At 42.9% G+C, this 25361-nt stretch overlaps 1 protein-coding gene across 5 annotated transcripts in view; it reads left to right on the forward strand.

Annotated features, from left to right (window-relative positions):
* GRB7 (growth factor receptor bound protein 7) overlaps positions 1-25361 on the forward strand; it is a 157354-nt gene that overhangs the window by 64379 nt on the left and 67614 nt on the right. Inside the window, exon 1 of one of the 5 annotated variants that reach the window (XM_077252365.1) lies at positions 15465-15482. The exons of the other annotated variants lie outside the window; for them this stretch is intronic. The gene's annotated coding sequence lies outside the window, so the exon portion shown is untranslated. Of the gene's footprint in view, positions 1-15464; positions 15483-25361 lie in introns of those variants that run through there. 5 annotated transcript variants of the gene reach the window in all.

Below are 25361 nucleotides of genomic sequence, written 5' to 3' on the forward strand. Positions count from 1 at the left end.
TTGTCTGTGGCTTCCTTCCCTGCTGTGTCTTTCCTCGTGTTCTCAGTCTGCTTACACTCCGCACTCTTGTGGCTCTGCCTGCTCTGTACCTTTGTGGCTTTACCTCTGCTCCGCACTCCTGCGGTTCTGCTCCTTTCCTACTCTGCTTAGCTTTTGTTGCTACACCATCTCTTGCTGCTCTACCATTCCTATTCGCAGCCTTGCGGTTCTCTTCCTGAGTGAACAAGTCCCAACCTGTTCCTTCATTCTCCTTTCCTCCTGGCTTGTTTCCGTACCTACATCTCCTGTGTGAACAGGTCCCAACCTGTTCCTTCATACCTCATTCCTTTCTGCTTGTTTCCTTTCCTGCACCTCCTGTGTGAACAGGTCCCTACCTGTTCCTTCATATTTCATATCCGTTCCTGCACCTCCTGTGTGAACAGGTCCCTACCTGTTCCTCCACACTACATATCCATACCTGCACCTCCAGTGTGAACAGGTCCCTACCTGTTCCTTCATAAACCACATCAACCAGTCCTGTGTCCTCTGCCGTGCCTTCCAATTCAGTGTTCCTGCCAGTCCTGCCGTTCCTGCCGTGCCTTCCAGTCCTGTGTTCCTTCCGTCCCTGCCAGTCCTGTGTTCCTGCCAGCCCTGTGTTCTCTGCGGTGTCTCTGCCAGCCCTGTGTTCTCTGCCGTGTCTCTGCCAGCCCTGTGTTCTCTGCCGTGTCTCTGCCAGCCCTGTGTCTCAGCTGTGCCAGCCTACTCTTCTGAGTTTCAGCTGTGCTCTTCTGCCAGTCCTGCCTGATGCCCGCACCAATCCTGGTGTTCCTGTCACCCGTAGGTGCCACATGAGGAGTCTTGTAACGGGCACATACCTCTCAAGAGAGAACATAGTCCTTGGTATCCTTCAGGCAAGTTGGCCACCAGAAGAATCAGCTCAGGAACTCTTGTGTCTTCTGTACCCCCTGTGACCAGCCAACTTGGAGTCAGGTACCAACTTGAGGATCTGGCAGACGGACGACCTCCGGGACGTAGATACGTCGATCTCTGAACCACATGTGTTGTGAATTCTGCTTTTGGGTTCCCTCCGGTGGTAGTAGGTGGTAATGCAGTTGTCCCTGGGTTGCAGTCCTGGTCAGGTGTGTCTGCTGATTGCAGTTCTGACTGGGGTATTTAGGTGTGCAGGATTCATTAGTCCTTGCCTGTTGTCAATTGTTGTTGGGAGGTGTTGACCTCTGCCTTGTTCCTCCTGCCTTTCTTCCAAATCAGCAAAGATAAGTGTCTGTTTTTTTTTTTCCTGTGGCACACATGCTGTGTGCTTCATAATTCAGTGCTGTTTTCTTGTCCAGCTTAGATTGTGTCAGTATTTTCTCAGTCTTGTTGGATTCTCTGGGGTTGCAGATATTCATTCCACGTCTTAAGTTAGATTGTGGAATTTTTGTATTATCTGCGGTGGATATTTTTGAAAGGGTTTTATTACTGACCGCCTAGTAATCTGTCCTATCCTTTCCTATTTAGCTAGAGTGGCCTCTTTTGCTAAATCCTGTTTTCTACCTGTGTGTGTCTTTTCTTCTCCTACTCACAGTCAATATTCGTGGGGGGCTGCCTATCCTTTGGGGGTCTGCTCTGAGGCAAGGTAGTATTCCTATTTCTATCTATAGGGGTATTTAGTCCTCCGGCTGTGTCGAGGTGTCTAGGTTTTGTTAGGCACACCCCACGGCTACTTCTAGTTGCGGTGTTAGTTCAGGATTTGCGGTCAGTACAGGTACCACCGACTCCAGAGAAAGTTTCATGCGGCTCCAAGGTCACCGGATCATAACAGTACAACTGGCCCATAATGAGTTAAATGCATCTCAGAAGAAGGGAAGAAAGGTGTTGAGCCATTTTTTTTTCTGTGGTCTGCTTTGCCTTTTCTTCCCTCTTTATCTATGGGTGGCTGAGGAGTCTTGTGCCAGCATGGATGTTCAGGAATTAGCTTCTCGTGTAGACCAGCTTGCTGCTAGGGTACAGGGTATTTCTGATTATATTGTTCAGACTCCTGCTTTAGAGCCGAAGATTCCTACTCCTGATTTGTTTTTTGATGACAGGTCCAAATTTTTGAGTTTTAAAAACAATTGTAAACTGTTTTTTGCTCTGAGACTGCGATCCTCCGGTGATTCCATTCAGCAGGTTAAAATTGTCATCTCCCTGCTGCGTGGCGATCCGCAGGATTGGGCATTTTCCCTGGAATCTGGGAATTCGGCCTTCCTTAATGTAGACTCCTTTTTTCAGGCTTTAGGATTATTATATGATGAACCGAATTCTGTGGATCAAGCGGAGAAGACCTTGTTGGCCCTGTCTCAGGGTCAAGAGGCGGCAGAATTGTATTGTCAGAAATTTTGAAAATGGTCTGTGTTGACTAAATGGAATGCTGATGCTTTGGCGGCAATTTTCAGAAAGGGTCTTTCTGTATCCGTTAAAGATGTTATGGTGGGGTTTCCCACGCCTTTTGGTCTGAGTGATTCTATGTCTCTGGCTATTCAGATTGATCGGCGCTTGCAGGAGCGTCGAACTGTGCGCGCTGTGGCGTCGTCCTTAGAGCAAAGTCCTGAGCCAATGCAGTGTGATAGGATTTTGTCTAGAACGGAACGACAAGGATTCAGACGTCAGAATAGGTTGTGTTATTATTGTGGCGACGCTTCTCATGTCATTTCAGTCTGCCCTAAGTGGACAAAAAGTATCGCTAGTTCATTTACCATCAGTACAGTACAACCTAAATTTCTGTTATCGGTGTCCTTGATCTGCTCTTTGTCATCATTTTCTCTCATGGCGTTTGTGGATTCAGTCGCCGCCTTGAACTTAATGGATTTTGAGTTTGCCAGGCGTTGTGGTTTTCCCTTGCAGCCTTTGCAGAACCCTATTCCTTTAAGGGGGATTGATGCTACACCTTTGGCTAAAAATAAGCCCCAGTTTTGGACACAGGTGACCATGCACATGGCGCCAGCCCATCAGGAAGATTGTCGATTTCTGGTGTTGCATAATTTGCATGATGTTATCGTGCTGGGTTTTCCGTGGTTGCAGGTACATAATCCTGTGTTGGATTGGAAGTCTATGTCTGTGACTAGTTGGGGTTGTCAGGGGGTTCAAAATGATGTTCCTTTGATGTCAATCTCCTCTTCTTGCTCTTCTGAAATTCCAGAGTTTTTGTCTGATTTTCAGGATGTATTCGATGAGCCCAAGTCCAGTTCCCTTCCACCGCACAGGGACTGTGATTGTGCGATTGACTTGATTCCAGGCAGTAAGTTTCCTAAGGGCCGACTTTTCAACCTGTCTGTGCCTGAACATACCGCCATGCGGAGTTATGTTAAGGAGTCTTTGGAGAAAGGGCATATTCGGCCATCTTCTTCACCGTTGGGAGCAGGTTTTTTTTTGTTGCTAAGAAGGATGGCTCCTTGAGACCTTGTATTGATTATCGCCTCTTGAATAAGATCACGGTCAAGTTTCAATACCCGTTACCTTTGCTTTCCGATTTGTTTGCTTGGATTAAGGGGGCTAGTTGGTTTACGAAGATTGACCTTCGGGGGGCATATAATCTTGTTCATATTAAGCAGGGTGATGAATGGAAAACTGCGTTTAATACGCCCGAAGGCCATTTTGAATACCTTGTGATGCCATTCGGGCTCACTAATGCTCCATCTGTTTTTCAATCCTTCATGCATGACATCTTCCGGACTTATATTGATAAATTCATGATTGTATATTTGGACGATATTTTGATTTTTTCCGATGATTGGGAGTCTCATGTGGAGCAGGTCAGGATGGTATTTCAGATCCTTCGTGACAATGCTTTGTTTGTGAAGGGGTCTAAGTGTCTCTTTGGGGTGCAGAAGGTTTCTTTTTTGGGCTTTATTTTTTCTCCCTCATCTATGGAGATGGATCCGGTTAAGGTTCAGGCCATTCATGATTGGATTCAACCCTACATCCGTGAAGAGCCTTCAGAAATTTTTGGGTTTTGCAAATTTTTATCGCCGTTTCATTGCTAACTTCTCCAGCGTGGTTAAACCCTTGACCGATTTGACGAAGAAAGGCGCTGATGCGGCGAATTGGTCCTCTGCGGCTGTCTCTGCCTTTCAGAGTGATTTCTGAGGTTCACTGTTCTGTTTTGGCTGGTCATCCTGGTATTTTTGGTACCAGAGATTTGGTTGGTAGATCCTTTTGGTGGCCTTCGTTGTCACGTGATGTGCGTTCTTTTGTGCAGTCCTGTGGGACTTGTGCGCGGGCTAAGCCTTGTTGTTCCCGTGCTAGTGGGTTACTTTTGCCATTGCCGGTCCCTGAGAGGCCCTGGACGCATATTTCTATGGATTTTATTTCTGATCTTCCGGTTTCCCAGATGATGTCGGTTATCTGGGTTGTTTGTGACCGTTTTTCTAAGATGATTCCTTTGGTGCCTTTGCCTAAATTGCCTTCCTCTTCAGAGTTGGTTCCGTTGTTTTTTCAGCATGTGGTTCGTTTGCATGGTATTCCGGAGAATATTGTGTCCGACAGAGGTTCCCAGTTTGTTTCTAGGTTTTGCTCCGGTGTTGCGCCAACCGGATGTTTCTCTTCCGTTTCAGGTTGAAGTTGACGCTTCTGAGATTGGGGCAGGGGCCGTTTTGTCTCAGAGGGATTCTGTTGGTTCTTTGATGAAACCGTGTGCCTTCTTCTCCCGCAAATTTTCACCTGCTGAACGCAATTATGATGTCGGCAATCGGGAGTTGTTGGCTATGAAGTGGGCGTTTGAAGAGTGGCGACATTGGCTTGAGGGAGCTAAGCACCGTATTGTGGTCCTGACCGATCATAAGAATTTGATTTACCTCGAGTCTGCCAAACGGCTGAGTCCTAGACAGGCTCGATGGTCCTTGTTTTTTTCCCGTTTTGATTTAGTGGTTTCGTATCTTCCGGGTTCTAAGAATATTAAGGCTGATGCCCTTTCTAGGATTTTTTTGCCTGATTCTCCTGAGGTCCTTGAACCGGTCGGCATTCTGAAAGAAAGGGTGGTCCTTTCTGCCATTTCCCCTGATTTACGGCAGGTTCTTCAGGAATTTCAGGCTGATAGACCTGACCGCTGTCCTGTGGGGAAATTGTTTGTTCCTGACAGATGGACTAGTAGAGTGATTTCTGAGGTTCACTGTTCTGTTTTGGCTAGTCATCCTGGTATTTTTGGTACCAGACATTTGGTTGGTAGATCCTTTTGATGGCCTTCTTTGTCACGTGATGTGCGTTCTTTTGTGCAGTCCTGTGGGACTTGTGCGCGGGCTAAGCCTTGTTGTTCCCGTGCTAGTGGGTTACTTTTGCCATTGCCGGTCCCTGAGAGGCCCTGGACGCATATTTCTATGGATTTTATTTCTGATCTTCCGGTTTCCCAGAGGATGTCGGTTATCTGGGTTGTTTGTGACCGGTTTTCTAAGATGATTCCTTTGGTGCCTTTGCCTAAATTGCCTTCCTCTTCAGAGTTGGTTCCGTTGTTTTTTCAGCATGTGGTTCGTTTGCATGGTATTCCGGAGAATATTGTGTCCGACAGAGGTTCCCAGTTTGTTTCTAGGTTTTGGCGGGCCTTTTGTGCTAGGCTGGGCATTGATTTGTCTTTTTCTTCTGCATTTCATCCTCAGACAAATGGCCAGACCGAGCGAACTAATCAGACTTTGGAGACTTATTTGAGATGCTTTGTGTCTGCTGATCAGGATGATTGGGTGGCCTTTTTGCCATTGGCCGAGTTTGCCCTTAATAATCGGGCTAGTTCGGCTACTTTGGTTTCGCCTTTTTTTTGTAATTTTGGTTTTCATCCTCCTTTTTCTTCTGGGCAGGTTGAGCCTTCTGACTGTCCTGGTGTGGATTCTGTGGTTGACAGGTTGCAGCAGATTTGGGCTCATGTGGTGGACAATTTGGTGTTGTCTCAGGAGGAGGCTCAACGTTTTGCTAACCGCCGTCGGTGTGTTGGTTCCCAGCTTCGGGTTGGGGATTTGGTTTGGTTGTCTTCTCGTCATGTTCCTATGAAGGTTTCTTCCCCTAAGTTTAAGCCTCGGTTTATTGGTCCTTATAGGATTTCTGGGATTATTAATCCGGTGTCTTTTCGATTGGCGCTTCCGGCCTCTTTTGCTATCCATAATGTCTTCCATAGATCTTTATTGCGGAAATATGTGGTGCCCGTTGTTCCCTCTGTTGATCCTCCGGCCCCTGGTTTGGTTGATGGGGAGTTGGAGTATGTGGTTGAGAAGATTTTGGATTCTCGTTTTTCGAGGCGGAGGCTTCAGTACCTTGTCAAATGGAGGGGTTATGGCCAGGAGGATAATTCTTGGGTTTTTGCTTCTGATGTCCATGCTGCTGATTTGGTCCGTGCCTTTCATCTGGCTCGTCCTGATCGGCCTGGGGGCGCTGGTGAGGGTTCGGTGACCTCAAGAGGGGGGGTACTGTTGTGAATTCTGCTTTTGGGTTCCCTCTGGTGGTAGTAGGTGGTAATGCAGTTGTCCCTGGGTTGCAGTCCTGGTCAGGTGTGTCTGCTGATTGCAGATCTGACTGGGGTATTTAGGTGTGCAGGATTCATTAGTCCTTGCCAGTTTTCAATTGTTGCTGGGAGGTGTTGACCTCTGCCTTGTTCCTCCTGCCTTTCTTCCAAATCAGCAAAGATAAGTGTCTGGTTTTTTTTTTCCTGTGGCACACATGCTGTGTGCTTCATAATTCAGTGCTGTTTTCTTGTCCAGCTTAGATTGTGTCAGTATTTTCTCAGTCTTGTTGGATTCTCTGGGGTTGCAGATATTCATTCCACGTCTTTAGTTAGATTGTGGAATTTTTGTATTATCTGCGGTGGATATTTTTGAAAGGGTTTTATTACTGACCGCCTAGTAATCTGTCCTATCCTTTCCTATTTAGCTAGAGTGGCCTCTTTTGCTAAATCCTGTTTTCTACCTGTGTGTGTCTTTTCTTCTCCTACTCACAGTCAATATTCGTGGGGGCTGCCTATCCTTTGGGGGTCTGCTCTGAGGCAAGGTAGTATTCCTATTTCTATCTATAGGGGTATTTAGCCCTCCGGCTGTGTCGAGGTGTCTAGGTTTTGTTAGGCACACCCCACGGCTACTTCTAGTTGCGGTGTTAGTTCAGGATTTGCGGTCAGTACAGGTACCACCGACTCCAGAGAAAGTTTCATGCGGCTCCAAGGTCACCGGATCATAACACACATGCCACCCTTAAAGACAAGATTAATATCCACAGGTGGGTTGGCCAGAAATACATCACCTTCATAGGCCTTCCTGCACTCCTTCCACAAGTCCTGATCGTGGATAACTCCGATGAAATTGGCATCAGATAGAATGGTCTTGGACGGGGCTCCAGGTACGGAATCCGCAGCATGGATTCGGGATAAAGCATCAGCCTTCCCATTACGAGAACCTGGACGGTACGAGATAACAAAGTTAAATTGATTTAAAAATAAGTTCCAACGAGCCTGACGAGGTGAAAGACATCTAGCGGATCTAAGGAACTCTAGATTGCGATGGTCAGTTAGCACTATGATCTGTTGTGCAGCGCCTTGCAGATGATGCCTCCATTCTTTGAAAGCCACAATAATAGCCAGCAATTCCTTGTCTCCCACGTCGTAATTCTTCTCTGCTGAGGTTAGTGTTATGATCCGGTGACCTAGGAGCCGCATGAGAGACTTTCTCAGGAGTAAGTGGAATCTGTACTGACTGCGAACCCTGAACTGACACCGCAACTAGAAGTAGCCGTGGGGTGTGCCTGACCCGTCCTAGACACCTCGACACAGCCGGAGGACTAAATACCCCTATAGGTGGAAATGGGAATTCTATCTTGCCTCAGAGCAGAGCCCCCAAAGGATAGGCAGCCCCCCACAAATATTGACTGTGAGTATAAGAGGAAAGACACACGCAGGCAGAAAAACAGAATTTAGCAAAAGAGGCACTTCTAGCTAAATAGAAAAAGATAGGACAGAATTCTAAGCGGTCAGTATTAAAATCCTAAAAATATCCACAGCAGAAAATACAAATATAGGGTCATTCCATATCAAGTGATCCAAATATGAATATTTTTTTTACCTTACGTCTTTAGATTTTTTTTATTTTTTGTTTTTATGAAGTACAACTTTAGATAATTACAAATTAAAAGTTTAGAATTTTTTTCTTCATCAGTTAATTTTTTACAGATTTTTAAAGTTTTGAAAAAGAGCGGATTTTGGCCTGGTATGGCTTTACATTTTTTATCGTATCTCGGGTTAGAATTAAGATATAAAGGTGGGAGAGGCATCATTTTTCTCAGAACGGTACCGGCTTTCATTTGATATGTCACAAGACTATGTTTCTTTATATTTTGCTTTGGAGAAATCAAATTAAAAATTTTGATGCGCAATTCTGAAAAAAACGTATGTTTTAAAATTGTGAAAACATGCATGTGTGTTACTTGTGTCCTTGTTTATATTTGTACAGGGATTCAACTTGGGATCTATCAAATTTGTATTTTTTTTTTAAGCCTTGAATCATCTGATTTATGTCTGTGTGAGTTTCTTCCTTTTTTCTTTTCAAATTACAACTTATTGCATTCAACATTTATATGTAACAATAAAGAAACACAAAAAACAAATACCGAAGTGCCAGAATAAGGCCTCTTTCACACTAGCGTCGTGCACTGCACGTCGCTATGCGTCGTTTTGCTGAAAAAACGCATCCTGCAAAATTGATTGCAGGATACGTTTTTTCTCCATAGACTTTTATTAGCGACGCAGTGCGACGCATTGCCACACGTCGCAACCGTCGTGCGACGGTTGCGTCGGTCCATCGCCACCAAAAAACATTGCATGTAACGTTTTTTGGTGTGTCGTCTGCAGCATTTCCGACCGCGCATGCGCAACCGGAACTCCGCCCCCGCCTCCCCGAACCTCACAATGGGGCAGCGGATGCGTTGAAAAACAGCATCCGCTGCCCCCGTTGTGCGGCGCTTCATTATGCGTCGGTGCGCCGCAACGTCGCATTGTGACGTGCAGTGCACAACCCTAATGTGAAAGTAGCCTAAATACATCTTAATCATCATAACAACTTACTCAGTATTTTCAACCTGAATTCTTTGAACAAGCCAAAAGATAAAAGGTGATCACATCCTCAAGTGTGGTTTTCTAAATTCAGTCTGATCCTAATTATATGTTAAAAACCAGATTAAAAGAACCAATATTTCTACCACCTATTTATACATGGAACAATTTTTTTTCTACTATATCACTAAACGTCATTTCTGAAGTGTTTAAGAAGAATAGTCCAGCAGTTAAATCCTCGTACTATAAAATATGAACTAATCAAACAATTAATAGTAGGTTTTTACACTGGCCTGTTATCATCAATGTGTCCCTTCTAGAGGATGAAATGCCATCTTGTCCATAAGCGCTTACTAGCAATGGCCGTTTCCTTTTGTGTCAGTATGTGCGGCCTGTCATGTGTCCGGCTCCACCTGAGTTATATCTTATTTTTGTTCACTTTTACCATGTCTGGTTTTCTTGGATACACAAAGGATGGCGCTGGACCAGAAGGTGCAGAAAAGTCACTTCTTCATTTTCACAATCTTTGGAGAGTCCAGTAGCCGTCAGCGCCGATCATATTCACAGGTCACATCACCAGTTGTGTCATCCATTGCCGATCTTGTGCCGCCTTCTACCACGTCATGGACGTCACTGTCTTTATTTCCACTACATGTGATGACAGTCCGGTATTGCTGAGTCCCTGTGATGGGTTCTGCTTCCTGTAACCAATATAACAAACTCTCCTCCTCCTCTTCGTAGTCCTGGTTTGTACAATATATGAACTGGATGTTAAGAATATTTTTCTCCCTACATTTGAGGAGTTGCATCGGTGATAAGATTTGGTGTGAATGTGGGCTCTGGAGGCAGGAGCTGCCGGCCTGTCATCTGCTCTGAAGTCACCGTCTACCCCTGCTCATCCTCAGCCCTAACAAAGATTCTCCTCTGTCCTCTCCTGCTTCTAATACTCTGTAACATAATAAATAATACCGTAATATCTAACAATCATGGATTATTTGGTAAATATAGACCCCACACTTCTACACAACAGGCTGAACAGATCTGAAATCAAGATTTTTGAACTGGCACTGTAATAGTTTTATTTTTTAAAATATGATCCCATCATGATCCCAGCTTGTATTTTGGTACAGATGTGGTTAGGAGCATAGCAGGCACATGTGCAGTTTTTGAAATTTTTAAATTAAACGTTTTTTTCGGAAATGCGTTTTAAAGTTTTGCGCTTGCGTTCGCATAGGTAAAATATTATCAAAGATACTCTTGTGACATATCTGGTGAAAGCCTGTACAGTTCTGAGTAGAATGGTGTTAATTTGGTTTCTCTACCTCTTTTCTAGCCTGAGTTATGGGGAGAAATGTAAAGGCAGGCAACACCGAAATTCGCACTTTTTCCGAACTTTGAAAATCAATAAAAAATAAAAAAAAAATATCTAGAATTTTTTCTTCTTCATATTTTGCATTCTCTGACACACTATTACCAAATAACAAAATCTCAAAAGAATTAAAAATATAGTGGTAAAAATCATTGGTTCACTTGACATGGAATGACCCTATACTACATCTAACTAAAGACATAGCAAGTATATCTGCAACTCCTGAGAATCCAGCATGACTGAAAAATCCAAACAAAGTCTAAGCTGGACACAACACAAATGAATTGCACTGAATTACAAGCACACTGCATGTGTGCACAGAGACAAAAAAACAGACACTTATCTTAGCTGAATTGGCAGCAGAGCATGAGGAACCAGAGAGAGAAGCAATCCCTCCAAGAACAATGGACAACTGGCACTGACTAATGAATCCAGAGCCCTAAATACCCCAGTCATGCCTGCAATCAGCAAGGACACCTGAGCAGGATTGCAAGGCAGGGACAGCTGCAATACCACCAACAACCACCGGAGGGAACCCAAGAACAGAATTCACAACAGGTTAGTCTACGGGAAAAGAAAGCTCAAGGATGTAGCAGACCCTTCTCTCCAGTTCTTTGGGAGAGAATAGCCCCCAAAGCATTATCAGAAGCGTCCACCTCCACAATGAAAGGAAGTGTTGGATCTGGGTGTATCAACAGCGGTGCTGATGTGAAACAGATCTTAAGCCGATCAAAAGCTTCTTGAGCCTGTGATGACCACTTAAAGGGCTTTTCCTTCTTTGTCAAGGAAGTAATGGGACGGACAATATCAGAAAAATTTCGAATGAAGCGTCTGTAGAAATTTGCAAAACCAATAAAACGTTGGACCTCCTTAGCGTTCTTGGGTAGTGGCCAGTCAAGGATAGCCTGAATCTTACCAGATTCCATGTTCAGCCCCTGGGGAGAGATGATATAATCTAAGAACTGTATCTCAGAATGATGGAACTCGCATTTCTCCGGCTTAATATACAGATGGTTCTCTTTCAGACGTCTTAAAACAGTTTTGACATGTTCTTCATGTTCCTGTAGAGAGTCAGAAAAGATCAGTATATCGTCCAAATAGATCACTACAAACTGGTCCAACAAATCTCTGAAAATGTCATTAGCAAGGTGTTGAATTGTTGCAGGGGCGTTACAAAGCCCGAAGGGCATCAAGAGATTCAAAGTGTCCATACCGGCATCTGAATGCTGTCTTCCACTCATCCCCTGGACGAATACGCACCAAATTATAAGCCCCACGAAGATCCAGTTTAGAGAACACCTTAGCATGGCGGACTCTTTCCAGTAATTCGGGAATCAGAGGCAAAGGGTAACGGTTTCGTACGGTTACCTTATTGAGTTCTCGATAGTCAACACAGGGTCTCAGGGTCCCATCCTTCTTCTTTACAAAAAAGATAGGTGCCCCTGCTGGTGAGGAAGAAGGACGTATGAAGCCTTTGGCCAGATTTTCATCAATATACTCTTTTAAGGCCTGAATCTCAGGTGCCGCCAAAGGCTAACGTGACCAAAAGGAATGGCTGCCCCGGGAAGCAGCTCAATGGGACAGTCATAATGCCTGTGTGGAGGAAGCTGATCTGCATTCTTCTTGTCACAGATGTCAGAGAACTCTTTATAAGCTGGAGGTAAAGAAAATACCTGTACATGTGGTTCCTTCGCCGTGGACTCAGGGACAGCTTCTGTTAACGCTGAGTTGCTTCTTGTTGAGAAGATAATCTCCTTGGTCTCCCAGTTGATAATTGGGTTCTGAGAACTCAACCAAGGAATGCCTAAAATCACAGGAAAATGAGGAGAAGAAATTAGCAAGAAAGAAAGTTGCTCCTGATGATTAGGCGCCAACAAAATTTCAAGGGGTACGGTCTCCTGATCCACAGGCCCAGTGATTAAAGGTGACCCATCCACTGTTTCCATGGTAATTGGAGAGGCTCTTTGCTGAATTTTAATACCATGTTCCTTGGCAAATGCGATATCCATGAAATTGCCACCTGCACCAGAGTCAATCATAGCTGAACTGGAAATCCACTGTCCTGACCACAGGATCTTAATAGGGAGAGAACAGTGAGAGTTCTTTTCCTTCAGCTCCTTGGGGGGTGAAGTCATAGAAAGTGAATGGAATACAGCGTCTAAAGGCAGGCTACATTCAGAGATGTCAGATTCATCATCACAGTTGTCATACTCCCCTATTGCTGCTAGCACCTTGTTAGGCCGTCTAGGACAATTGATGAAGAAGTGGTCAGACTGGCCGCAGTAGAAACATAGACTTTCACGAAGGCAATGCTCCCGGCGCTCATTGATCTCGCGCCTCTGAACGGAATCAATTTGCATGGGCACCTCCTCCACCTCCCGAGAGATTTTACCTGCAGGCTCTTTGGATGGAGGGGAAAAGTTAGAAACACGGTTATATGCAGCAAATTTCTCCTGCCTACGCTCAGTAAGGCGAATGTCTATGCGCACACAATGCTGTATAAATGTCTCTAGCTCTTGTGGTGACTCAGAGCAGGCTAGTTCATCTTTTACAATACTAGACAGACCCCTTTTAAAAATAGGCAATTGTGCATAACTGTCCCAATTGGTATCTACCGCCAATCTCCTGAATTCAGTGGCATACTCAATAACAGAACGTTTAGCCTGGCGTAAAGACAACAAAGCAGATTCAGTGGTTGCACGGCGATTAGGGTCATCAAACATTAATGCCATAGCGGCCAAGAAAACATCCAAGTCATTTAACTGTGGGTCACGAGACTCAATCATCGGAATCGCCCAGGCGAGCGCTCGTGAGGTCAGTAGCATTATTACACACAATACTTTGGATCTATCAGTAGGAAAACTGTCAGCATGCACATCAAAATATAGCATACATTGATTCACAAAGCCACGAAATTTGTCGCGATCACCATTAAATCTGAATGGGGCAACTTAGGTGGGCCAGCTGGTGGCGGTTGCCGAGAGGGTAAAGTCACTTGTGCAGCTATTTGCGTGCTTATGTCCTGAAAAGCCTGTCCATACTGGGACTCTATGCCAGCAAGTTTGTTTTCCTGGGCTGCCATGCGGTTGCTCAAGTCCTGCAAAGTTTGTCCAAACACTTGTTCATTGTGTTCAAAGCTTCCAAACTTCTTTTGCAGACCTTCCACATCTTTCTGCAGTGATCTAATTATTGAAAACACCTGCTCTAATTTGCTTTCTGCAGTCATTGTTCCAGCAGTCTCCTTTTTTTTTTTTAGGCTAGAGTTATCCTGTAATAATTATAGGGGATAACTCAGGAGACTCTTTGCGTGGAACAAGACAACTACAGGACACAGTTTTATAAGTGGTAAAGTCTATATTATCACACGCTGATTCAAACAGGTGCAGAAAGAAACTCAAGTCCACAACACTTGGTGCAAATAATAAACGCAGCTTAGCAGTCTATAGGAAACTTCAGAGCAAAATGCAATCAAGCAGAAAGTCTATGAAGCACAATTATTCTTGAGGATACTTGACACGAATAAATCCTTGTCTTAGTCCAGGCACAGATAGATATGCTTATTAGGCAGTTCAAATCATATCTTAGCTCAACCAGGGAGGCCTGGTTAATAGTCTCAGGTTATTGCAAAGCAGAAACAGTGTACATGTCCAGCAAATGCAGATAGAAGTAAACACGAACAGCGGATTACTGGAAACTTGTGTATGCAGCAGGAACTTAGAACAGAGTAGCAGGATCACCACACAGGTTCACAGGAGCAGGTGTATAGCCAGGGAGTAATCAGAGGTCAGGAGCTGGATGCAAGGCAGAATACTCTAGCACAGACTGAAGGCTGGGGTGGAGTTTTATAGCAGGAAGACACAATGCACATGAGACCAAAGACGCCATCTTGAAAAGGGGCAGTAATGCACAAAAGGTAAAAAATGTTCAGAGTCCTGACAGCGTTTATCAAGTGTGTCAATGACACACTCCACCAATACCTGGTTTATAAACAACAGTATCACTGTGTTTGATTGACCAGCAAACTCGCCTGACCTAAACCCCATAGAGAATCTATGGGATATTGTCAAGAGGAAGATAAGAGACACCAGACCCAACAATGCAGACGAGCTGAGGGCTACTAGCAAAGCAACCTGGGCTTCCATAACACCTCAGCAGTGCCACATACTGATCGCCTCCCTGCCACGCCGCATTCATGCAGTAATTGATGCAAAAGGAGCCCCGACCAAGTATTGAGTGCATTTACTGAATATACATTTCAGTAGGCCAACATTTCGGATTTTAAAATAATTTTTCAAGCTGGTGTTATAAAGTATTCTAATTTACTGAGATAATGACTTTTGGTTTTCATTGGCTGTAAGCCATAATCATAAACATTAACAGAAATAACATTTGAAATACATTACTGTATTCTGTTTGTAATGACTCTATAATATATGAGTTTCACTTTTTGCATTGAAGAACTGAAATAAATTAACTTTTTGATGATATTTTAATTTTCTGAGAGGCACCCGTATCATTTATTTTACATTTCACAAATACTTGCTACATTGTGTTGGTATGTCATATGAAATCCCAATAAAATACATTTAAGTTTGTGGGTGTAACCTTAAAAAAGTGGGGAAAAGTTCAGAAAATGAATACTTTTTCAAGGCACCGCATGTGTGTACAGGACAACGTGTTTCAGCTTCCGGTTGTACAGAGGCCTGAGGCAAAAGACAGATGTTGAAGCATATTGCCCTGTACATACTCTTTATGTCCTAATTAAACGTGTTTGAATATATAACCTGCTGCCTTATTGGAAAGTCATTCAATATGGCCGCACAGTGGCTCAGTGGTTAATACTGTAGCTTTACAGCGCTGGGGTTTTAGGTTCAAATGCCACTAAGGACAACATCTGTAAGGAGCTTGTATGTTCTCTCCGTATTTGTGTTAATTTTTTTCGGGTTCTTCGTTTTCCTCCCACATTCCACAGACATACTATTAGGGAATTTAGATTGAGATGATGTCTGTAAAGTGCTGTTGAAGATGATGGTGCTATATAAGCAAAGTATAATAAATACAATGAAGATTTTGCTGCCCATACAGGTGAGTGAGAGTGGAAGCAGTTGATATTCAATTAACAAAGCTCTGAATCAGAGTTACACATACAGTTGCAGACCTCCTCTACGTGAGCATATGACCTATTACCTGACTGTTCCCCAATTTCTAACATATGATTCTGCACCATGGAACATCCATTCTCTTTTGTATTTAACATAGCATGGAATCCCCCTTTAAAAATTATGGATACCTTTGACATGGTAAAAAATGATTTTTACATATGTTAGTGATTACATTTAGTTTCTAAAATTTCTAAATGTTTAGCATGCACTCTTCATTCCTACATTCATTTTCAGTCCTTCTCATATGCAGTTTGCAGACTGATCCATGTTTCAAAATTTTATCTTCTGGGAGTGCTTCTTCTAGTAATATAGGCTGGATGTCAGATCTGTGCATATCCCAAGTGTGGCTGTCTTTATTAGCTCATGAATTAGCACAATTTCTATCCTACACTCATTTGCTCATATGCATTCCTCCTTATCTGCACACTGTTTTATCTGATACTTTTCCCCTCTTCACACTCTGATCTGTGTACAACCCTACTGCTATCCCTAAAGTTAAAGTGAACCTGACAACTGATACATGCTGTCCAATCCATGGAAAGTATGTATCAAACACAGACTGTGCGATCTCAGCTAGGCATGTTTTTGGTTCTTCCCGATTGCCAATGCACCAGGGCACTGGAAAGAGTCAAGGTGAAGCGCCAGAATTGGAGCATGTCGTGTGATGCTCCACTTCTGGGCGACTGCGGGCTGATATTTTTAGGCTGGGAACAGCCCAATAACCAGGGAACTTCCCAGCCTGATAATATAAGCCTGCAGCTGTCTGCTTTACCTTTGCTGATCACAAAAAATGGAAGGAACTCCATGTTGTTGTTTTCTTTTATTTATTATTTTAACCCCTTCACCCCGAAGCCTGTTTTCACCTAACTGACACGGCCAATTTTTACAATTCTGACCACTGTCACTTTATGAGGTCATAACTCTGAAACGCTTCAACGGATCTTGGTGATTCTGAGATTGTTTTCTCGTGACATATTGTACTTTATGGTAGTGGTAAAACTTCTTCGATATGACTTGCATTTATTTGTGAAAAAAACAGAAATTTGTCAAAAATTATGAAAATTTCGCAATTTTCTAATTTTTCGTTTTTATGCCCTTAAATTAGAGAGTTATATCACATAATATAGTTAATAAACAACATTTCCCACATGTCTGCTTTACATCAGCACAATTTTGGAAACATAATTTTTTTTTGTTAGGGAGTTATAAGGGTTAAAAGTTGAAAAGCGATTTCTCATTTTTGCAACAAAATTTGCAAAACCATTTTTTTTACGGACCACCTCACACTTGAAGTGACTTTGAGGGGTCTATATGACAGAAAATGCCCAAAAGTGACACCATCCTAAAAACTGCACCCCTCAAGGTACTCAAAACCACATTAAAAAAGTTTATTAACCCTTCAGGTGCTTCACAGGAATTTTTGGAATGTTTAAAAAAAATTGAACATTTAACTTTTTTTTCACAAAATTTTTACTTCAGATCCAATTTGTTTTATTTTACCAAGGGTAACAGGAGAAATTGGACCAAAAAAGTCGTTGTACAATTTGTCCTGAGTACGCTGATACCCCACATGTTGGGGTAAACCATTGATTGGGCACATGACAGAGCTCGGAAGGGAAGGAGCGCCATTTGACTTTTCAATGCAAAATTGTCTGGAATTGAGATCGGAACCCATGTCGTGTTTGGAGAGCCCCTGACGTGCCTAAACAGTGGAAACCCCCACAAGTGACACCATTTTGGAAAGTAGACCCTCTAAGGAACTAATCTAGATGTGTGGTGAGCACTTTGAACCTCCAAGTGCTTCACATAAGTTTATAATGTAGAGCCGTAAAAAAAATTAATATTAATTTTCACAAAAAATGACCTTTTTGCCCCAAATTTTTTATTTTCCCAAGGGTAGCAGGATGAATTGGACCCCAAAAGTTGTTGTGCAATTTGTCCTGAGTACGCTGATACCCCATATGTGGGGGTAAACCACTGTTTGGGCGCATGGCAGAGCTCGGAAGGGAAGGAGCGCCATTTGACTTTTCAATGCAAAATTGGCTGGAATTGAGATCGGAACCCATGTCGTGTTTGGAGAGCCCCTGACGTGCCTAAACAGTGGAAACCCCCACAAGTGACACCATTTTGGAAAGAAGACACCCTAAGGAACTTATCTAGATGTGTGGTGAGCACTTTGAACCTCCAAGTGCTTCACAGAAGTTTATAATGTAGAGCCGTAAAAAAAAATTAATATTAATTTTCACAAAAAATTATCTTTTTGCCCCAAATTTTTTATTTTCCCAAGGGTAGCAGGATAAATTGGATGCCAAAAGTTGTTGTGCAATTTGTCCTGAGTACGCTGATACTTCATATATGGGGATAAACCACTGTTTGGGCGCATGGCAGAGCTCGGAAGGGAAGGAGCGCCATTTGACTTTTCAATGCAAAATTGGCTGGAATTGAGATCGGAACCCATGTCGTGTTTGGAGAGCCCCTGACGTGCCTAAACAGTGGAAACCCCCACAAGTGACACCATTTTGGAAAGAAGACCCCCTAAGGAACTTATCTAGATGTGTGGTGAGCACTTTGAACCTCCAAGTGCTTCACAGAAGTTTATAATGTAGAGCCGTAAAAAAAAATTAATATTAATTTTCACAAAAAATGATCTTTTTGCCCCAAATTTTTTATTTTCCCAAGGGTAGCAGGATAAATTGGACGCCAAAAGTTGTTGTGCAATTTGTCCTGAGTACGCTGATACTTCATGTATGGGGATAAACCACTGTTTGGGCGCATGGCAGAGCTCGGAAGGGAAGGAGCGCCATTTGACTTTTCAATGCAAAATTGGCTGGAATTGAGATCGGAACCCATGTCGTGTTTGGAGAGCCACTGACGTGCCTAAACAGTGGAAACCCCCACAAGTGACACCATTTTGGAAAGAAGACCCCCTAAGGAACTTATCTAGATGTGTGGTGAGCACTTTTAACCCCCAATTGTTTCACTAAAGTTTAGAATGAAAATTAAAAAATAATTTTTTCTTTCCACTAAATGATGTTTTAGCCTGCAATTTTTTTTCCCCAAGGGTAACAGGAGAAATTGGACCACAAAAGTTATTGTCCAATTTGTCCTGAGTACGCTGATACCCCATACATTGGGGGGAACCACTGTTTGGGCGCACGGCAGAGCTCGGAAGGGAAGGAGCGCCGTTTGAAATGCAGACTTAGATGGATTGGTCTGCAGGTGTCATGTTGCATTTGCAGAGCCCCTGATGTACCTAAGCAGTAGAAACCCCCCACAAGTGACCCCATATTGGAAACTAGACCCCCCACGGAACTTATCTAGATGTGTTGTGAGAACTTTGAACCAACAAGTGTTTCACTACAGTTTATCATGCAGAGCCGTGAAAATAAAAAATATTTTTTTTTCCACGAAAATTATATTTTAGCCCCCACGTTTTTATTTTCCCAAGGGTAACAGGAGAAATTGGACAACAAAAGTTGTTGTCCAATTTGTCCTGAGTACGCTGATACCCCATATGTGGGGGGAACCACTGTTTGTGCGCACGGCAGAGCTCGGAAGGGAAGGAGCGCCGTTTGAAATGCAGACTTAGATGGATTGGTCTGCAGGTGTCTTGTTGCATTTGCAGAGCCCATGATGTACCTAAACAGTAGAAACCCCCCACAAGTGACCCCATATTGGAAACTAGACCCCCCACGGAACTTATCTAGATGTGTTGTGAGAACTTTGAACCCCCAAGTGTTTCACTACAGTTTATAACGCAAAGCCGCGAAAATAAAAAATATATTTTTTTCCACGAAAATTATATTTTAGCCCCCACGTTTTTATTTTCCCAAGGGTAAGGCTGGTTTCACACTTGCGTTTTTATCTAAATGCGTTTTTTAAAAAAACGCATGTGTGAAAAAACGCATGTAAACGCGGTAAAACGCATGCGTTTTTTAGACGCATGCGTTTTTATAGAAAAACACAAGAAAACGAGAAAAAAACAAAAAACCCTAACCCTACCCCTAACCCTAACCTGAAATACGTGGCACTGAAATACGTCGCACTGAAATACGTTTATATACGTAAGTGCCACGTATATAAGTGCCATGTATATAAGTACCACGTATATAAGTGCCACGTATATAAGTGCCACGTATTTCACGTAAATGCAACGATATTTCAGTGCCACGTATTTCACTTAAATACGTGGCACTGAAATATCGTGGCACTGAAAGACGTGGCACTGAAGTACGTGGCACTGAAATATCGTGGCACTGAAATATTGTGGCACTGAAATACGTGGCACTGAAATACGTGGCACTATGACTGTCAGAAAATGTTCATTAAACGGTTAGGTGTGAGTTTAGGGGTAGGGTTAGGGTTTGGATCCCTTTATCACCTTGATGGTGGTGGGTGACTTTTCAGTGTGTGTTCTGGTTTTTTTCTATAAAAACGCATGCGTTTTTAACGCAAACAAACGCGTTGAGATCGGACGCCATGTCGCGTTTGGAGAGCCCCTGATGTGCCTAAACAGTGAAAACGCCCCAATTCTAACTGAAACCCCAACCCTAACCCCAGCCCTAACCCTAGCCCTAACCCCAACCCTAACCCTAGCCCTAACCCTAGGCCTAACCCTAGCGCTACTTTCACACTAGCGTTTTTTTGCATACGTCGCAATGCGTCGTTTTGGCGAAAAAACGCATCCTGCAAAGTCATCTGCAGGATGCGTTTTTTCCCCATAGACTAACATTAGCGACATATTGACACACGTCGCAAGCGTCGTGCGACGGTTGCGTCGTGTTGTGGCGGACCGCCGGCAGCAACAAACGTTACATGTAACTTTTTTTGTGCCGACGGTCCACCATTTCCGACCGCGCATGCGCGGCTGGAACTCCGCCCCCACCTCCCCGCACCTCACAATGGGGCAGCGGATGCGTGGAAAAACAGCATCTGCTGCCCCCGTTGTGCGGCGCTTGCACAGTATGCGTCGGTATGTCGGGCCGACGCAGCGCGACGGCCCCGTACTGACGCTAGTGTGAAAGTAGCCTAACGGGAAAATGGAAATAAATATATTTTTTTAAATTGTATTATTTTTCCCTAACTAAGGGGGTGATGAAGGGGGGTTTGATTTACTTTTACAGCGGGTTATTTAGAGGATTTTTATGATTGGCAGCCGTCACACACTAAAAGACGCTTTTTATTGCAAAAAATAGTTTTTGCATCACCACATTTTGAGAGCTATAATTTTTCCAGATTTTGGTCCACAGAGTCATGTGATATCTTGTTTTTTTGCGGGACGAGTTGACGTTTTTATTGGTACCATTTTCGGGTACATGACATTTTTTGATCGCTTTTTATTCCGATTTTTGGGAGGCAGAATGAACAAAAATCAGCAATTCCTGAAATTCTTTTAGGGGGGGCGTTTATACCGTTCCGCGTTTGGTAAAAAGGATAAAGCAGTTTTATTCTTCGGGTGAGTGCGATTACAGCGATACCTAATTTATGTAATTTTTTTTATGTTTTGGCGCTTTTACACAATAAAAACTATTTTATATAAAAAAAATAATTGTTTTTGCATTGCTTTATTCTGAGAGCTATAACTTTTTTATTTTTCTGCTGATGATGCTGTATGGCGGCTTTTTTTTTTACGGGACAAGATGACGTTTTCAGCGGTACCATGCTTATTTATATCCGTCTTTTTGATCGCGTGTTATTCCACTTTTTGTTTGGCGGTATGAGAATAAAGCGTTGTTTTTTGCCTCGTTTTTTTTTTTTTTTTTTTTAGGTGTTCACTGAAGGGGTTAACTAGTGATATAGTTTTATAGGTGGGGTCGTTACGGACGCGGCGATACCAAATATGTGTACTTTTATTGTGTGATTTTTTTTTTATTTAGATAAAGAAATGTATTTATGGGAATTTTTTTTTTTTTTTTTTCTTTATTTAGGAATTTTTTTTTATTTTTTTTTTACACATGTGGAAAAAATTTTTTCTTACTTTTTTACTTTGTCCCAGGAGGGGACATCACAGATCGGTGATCAGACAGTGTGCACAGCACTCGGTCTGATCACCGATGTGACAGGCACGTTCCACAGGCTTGCCGGCGCCTGCTATGAGGATTCTCAGCAGACGCCGGCAAGCAGGGTCATCTCATGACCCGGAAGGAGTCCCGCGGCCATCTTGGATCCGGGGACTCCTTCCAGGTCACCGGAGCAGCGCGATCTCATCGCGTTGCTCCGGTGGGAGAGCGCAGGGAGCCCCCGTCCCTGCGCGATCCCCCTCTATGCCGCTGTCACTATTGACAGCGGCATCAGAGGGGTTAAATGCCCGCGATCGGCGATAGCGCCGATTGTGGGCATTGCTGCGGGGTGTCAGCTGTCATATACAGCTGACACCCGCACCCGATCACCGCGGCGCTCAGCGCGAGACCGCGGTGATCGAGCCGCCGTACTAGTACGGCGGCTGTCAGTAATGCAGTGCCGGCAGCGCAGTACTAGTACGGCGCATGTCGGGAAGGGGTTAATACAAAGCTGCACAATAAACTCCACATGCAAAGCACTAAAGGGTGCAATGTTTCGTGGGGTTGTGAAATATATATCTGACGGATATCTATTAGTGATGCGCAAATATACTCGTTACTCGAGATTTCCTGAGCATGCTCGGGGGTCCTCCGAGTATTTTTTAGTGTTCGGAGATTTAGTTTTCATCGCCTCAGCTGAATGATTTACAGCTATTAGCCAGGCTGAGTACATGTGGGGTTGCCTGGTTGCTAGGGAATCCCCACATGTAATCAAGCAGGCTAACAGATGTAAATCATTCAGCTGAGGCGATGAAAACTAAATCTCCGAGCACTAAAAAATACTCGGAGGACATCCGAGCATGCTCGAAAAATCTCGAGTAACGAGTATATTCGCTCATCACTAATATCTATCTATCATTTGAACTTTTATATTTTTTTATATTTTTGAAAACATTTTTTTTTTTTACTATTGGCATGCTTCAATAGTCTCCATAGGAGACTGGAAGCTGCCCCAACTCGATCGGCTCTGCTACATAGAGGCGATGTTCAGATCTACTCTATATAGCAGAATTACTCACTTGCTATGAGGTCTCAAGGAGACCTCAGGTTGTCCTGCCAACACACCGGTGACCCACGATCACATGATGGGCGTCACCGCTGTGCGTATTTCCAGCCTGATGGCTGGAAGCACGATTTTAAATGCCGCTGTCAGAGTTTGACAGCGGTATTTTACCGGTTAATAGCCGTGGGTGGATCGCGATTCCACCCGTGGCTATTGCGGGCACATGTCAGCTGTTCAAAATAGCTGACATGTCCCCGAAAAGATGTGGGCTTAGCGCCGGAGCCCACATCAAAGGGAGGAAGTCTGGCATCGGCATAAATGTACGCCCGATGTCGGAAAGGGGTTAATCCTTATCCTTAACTTTACAACAGTCACAATTTTTGTCCAGTGTTAAAAAACCGTATTAAAAATCAACACTAAAATTGCTGGTTTTACGTTATCTACCGTTCCCCAAAAAAAATAAAAGAAATTGTATGTTTCCCCAAATATTAGAGATGAAAAATCACATAAAAACGCAACAAAATGAAAAAGGTAGTAAAACATATAAAAATGATATAAATCAGATATTAATCATAATGACATACAGGAGAAAGTTAACGTGTTAACTATACTGAATAGTAAATGCCATAAATAAATGAAAAAAAAAAAAACAAGACAAAAAAAATTCCAGAATTTTTTTCTGATGCTTCCTCCAAAAAATATAAGATAAGTGCAAAAGAGGTCATAAGTACTTCAAATTGATGATAATAAATATTGTACGACAAAAAAACCCCACGCACAGTAACCTTTAAAAAAGAATGATGTATCTCAGAAGATGATGACACACAAGCAAAAGTCAGCTTAAAAAAAACTATGTAAATTTGCTTTAGACTCAATCATACTGATAAGAATAATGATTATTGGTTATTTATTTTGCATGGTGAACATCACAAAATTTTAAATGTAAAAAAATTGCAGTTTTGTTTTCCTTTTTTCAATATCTTCCCCCTTCTGCCCCACTGGAAATATTTAATAAAATGTAATTAATAATAATAATTGAATATAACCCAAAATTATAACAGTGAAAAATACAACTTTTCTTGCAAACCCCCCCGAAAAAACTACAATTTTTGAGATACGTAACGTCTTAAATTTTTGGTCGAAGGGTTGTGTGAGGACTTATTTTTGCCCCCAGAGCTGACATTTTTACTGAACCCATATGATATTTTGATCACCTCTTATTGCATATTATTATTTCAGTATTGTGGTGGCTGAAAAAACATTTTTTTCCCATTACGTTACCAATCAGGTCAACTAATTTTATATTTTGATGGATTGGGCTTTTATGCGCATAACAATACCACAATCGATTGTGCTATACACAGCAATACCACAGTGTTGATGTATATAGCAACAATCATGTTCTCCTATGAACACCGCCAGAAGCTGGCGTACCGAAGATTGCCATCATGACAGGCCCAGGGATTCTCAGCAGACCACTGGCCATCAAGGCAACTAATCAGCGCCCCACATTCATGTTATGAGGGTGCTGATGGGCACATGAAATAAAACACACCCCTATCGGCACTTTAAATGTCATTGTTTCAGGAAACAATACCTGTAGAAAGGTAAATGTGAAGTGAGCGGTAGGGGGGTCAGCTGTAACATCGACTACTATGATTGGTAAGTCCTGTGTTATCACCTGTGTGTAGAGTGTGACCTGTGTTGGTAATCCTTTCTTCTGATAAGGATTCGAGGATGATAAACAACAGAGTAGCTATGGGCGCCACACGGGGGGGACGTTTTATATCATAATGTTTAGTCCTCCCAAAATCCTTATCCTCCCTTGTGGTATCCATATCTACTCAGTTTATTTCTATCCTCGAATTCTCATACTACGAAGTGGAATACCACAACCAGTTCCCCTTCTGAGGTGGAGCTGCTGCAATCAGTCTTTAATGATGCTGGTATAGTTGTGGAGCTGTGCCTGTCCAGGTGAGCAAAAACCCTCTCACCCTTCTCACTCAAATATCACCTAGTACACACTACCTTAGAGGAATGCCGCTGTTTTTTCTTTTCGCTCACAGACTGTCTGATGATAAAGCTCCTGCTGTAAACTCTTCTTAAAAGGACAGGGAGTACGTCTAAAAAATAAACCAAGTGTTAAAATTGCATGATTACTATATCATTTTTTTTTTTTTAAATCATAATATGAAACAAAATGAATTTTTTTTTAAATACATGTAAGACAAAAAAATAGGTAATTTTCTAATGATTGCTTCCCCTTAAAGGTTTGCTCACACAACCATCGAATCTCTCAAGAGAATCAGGACGATTATGCAAATGACACTGATCAAATTCTGATCCGAGTTTGATTAGTGTCGGCATAGTGTGGTGCTGTCAGATGAGAGAATTGGAGCACACTGCGAGGAGAAGATGGAGAACAAAATTTCTCCATCTTCTCCATTCTGTGAATCCATAGAAATCAGACTGCACTCGGATGTCATCTCAGTGCAGTCCAATGTTTTTTCCACTCACTCATAGACTTGAATGGTGGAGTGTCTTCCGATTTCAAAGTGAAATCTCAGCATGTTGTGTTTTTTTTCTACTGACTAATTCTGTCAGTGGAAGAAACATGAATCAGCACTGCTCATTGAGTAACATTGGTCCGCGTACTATCCAATAAAAAAAATATGATAGCACTCATCATATGTATATGCTCGTGTGAGCAATCCCTAAATGTCATCCCCAGGGCCACCTC

This window comes from Ranitomeya variabilis, chromosome 4, assembly GCF_051348905.1.
Source record: "Ranitomeya variabilis isolate aRanVar5 chromosome 4, aRanVar5.hap1, whole genome shotgun sequence".
In the NCBI taxonomy this organism is placed as follows: domain Eukaryota; kingdom Metazoa; phylum Chordata; class Amphibia; order Anura; family Dendrobatidae; genus Ranitomeya; species Ranitomeya variabilis.